A 1,605-nucleotide genomic window follows, 5' to 3' on the forward strand; every position below is an offset into this window, starting at 1 on the left:
TTCACATTTCCCCAAGGCTCTCTAAAGTTGGATGGTGCCTCTAGGGAAATTCAAAAGGATAATTGAGGACCTTTTTAATGAAGAATGTGTTTGTTTTCTATGACTGGGTTTAGCTTTTGGTGTATTGATTTTAATATAGGTGTGTATGTTTGTGTGTAGCCTATAGTGTATATTGATGGGTATGCAGGGCTCATCTGCGAAAGAGACCTTGGTCTCAGCATGACTCCCTGTTGAAATAAAGGTTAAATAAATAAAATAAATTTGTTTACATTCTCAGGTACCTGAAATGGTGGTGTGGCTGGCTCTAACTACGATAGTCCACTTCGAGCTTGGAGTCTTCTGTGATCTTTTTTATTTTCTATTCGCATGTGCATCCCCCAAAACATAAAGCCCATCAGTCGGACTTGTGTATACGAGGAAACGCGTGCTAATATGTTGTTTTTGTTTCTCTCCCATTTACCATCCAGACACTCGTCCGTTCCAAGACGAAGCGTTTGACACATTTCAGCAACGTGAATACGGCCAGCGTAAACCACGCCATCCAACGCTCATTTGCCAGACTAATTTGCCATAATCGCCTATGATTGGTCAGAGTGCCAGCGGTGGGCGTGTCTGGACGTGGGCTTGTCTGTCAGCGACTGGCTCGGTTCACGTGGACAGAACAGGAGGAACACACCGCTGTTTTTAGGGTCTGTGGTCAACAGAACTGCAGGCGGGCCTTATTTATGTAGTCACACACATTTTCCACTCGATTGGTTCACGGAGAAATGGTTTTCTTGCGTTTGAACCGTACAACTCAACATGTCACATTGGAGGAAAGAAAGGTAGCCTAAAAGCTGACCGTAGGTGGGTGCGGGAGGTCCTGTATAAACACAATTTCACTTCCTTGACAAAAGTTCTGCTCAGCGAAGGCAAGAAGTATAAATGCTCTGACTTCTGCAGAGAACATATTGCAGTAAATGCTATATGACCACTGCAGATGTCCGATTGACTATGTAAATCAAATAAAATGTTATAAGTCACATGCGCCAAATACAACAGGGTAGACCTTACAGTGAAATGCTTACTTACAAGCCACTAACCAACAATGCAGTTTAAAAAATATGAATAAGAATAAGAAATAAAAGTAACAAGTAGTTAAAGAGCAGCAGTAAAATATCAATAGGGAGACTATATACAGGGGGCACCGGTTAGTCGAGGTAATATGTACATGTGGGTAGAGTCATTAAAGTGACTGCATAGATAACAGTAGAGTAGCAGACTTCCTCTGACACCGACTGGTATAGAGGTCCTGGATGGCATGAAGCTTGGCCCCAGTGATGTACTGGGCCGTACGCACTACCGTCTGTAGTGCCTTGCGGTCGGAGGCCAAGCAGTTGCCATACCAGTCAGAATGCTCTCAATGGTGCAGCTTTAGAAACTTTTGAGGATCTGAGGACCCATGCCAAATCTTTTCAGTCTCCTGAGGGGGAACATGTTTTGTCGTGCCCTCTTCACGACTGTCTTGGTGTGCTTGGACCATGTTAGTTTGTTGGTGATGTGGCTCCACTACAGCCCCGTCGATGAGAATGGGGGCATGCTCGGTCCTCATTTTCCTGTAGTGCA

At 44.4% G+C, this 1,605-nt stretch overlaps 1 protein-coding gene across 4 annotated transcripts in view; it reads right to left on the bottom strand.

The window, feature by feature from the left end:
- per3 (period circadian clock 3) overlaps positions 1–1,051 on the bottom strand; it is a 33,123-nt gene extending 32,072 nt beyond the window's left edge. For 2 of the 4 annotated variants that reach the window (XR_006761410.1, XM_045705749.1), the window contains exon 1: positions 282–1,051. The gene's annotated coding sequence lies outside the window, so the exon portion shown is untranslated. The remainder of the gene's footprint in view (positions 1–281) is intronic. The other 2 variants (XM_045705751.1, XM_045705750.1) reach the window with 1 other exon arrangement.
- Positions 1,052–1,605: the final 554 nt, after the last annotated feature.

Source organism: Salmo salar, chromosome ssa22, assembly GCF_905237065.1.
Source record: "Salmo salar chromosome ssa22, Ssal_v3.1, whole genome shotgun sequence".
NCBI lineage: Eukaryota > Metazoa > Chordata > Actinopteri > Salmoniformes > Salmonidae > Salmo > Salmo salar.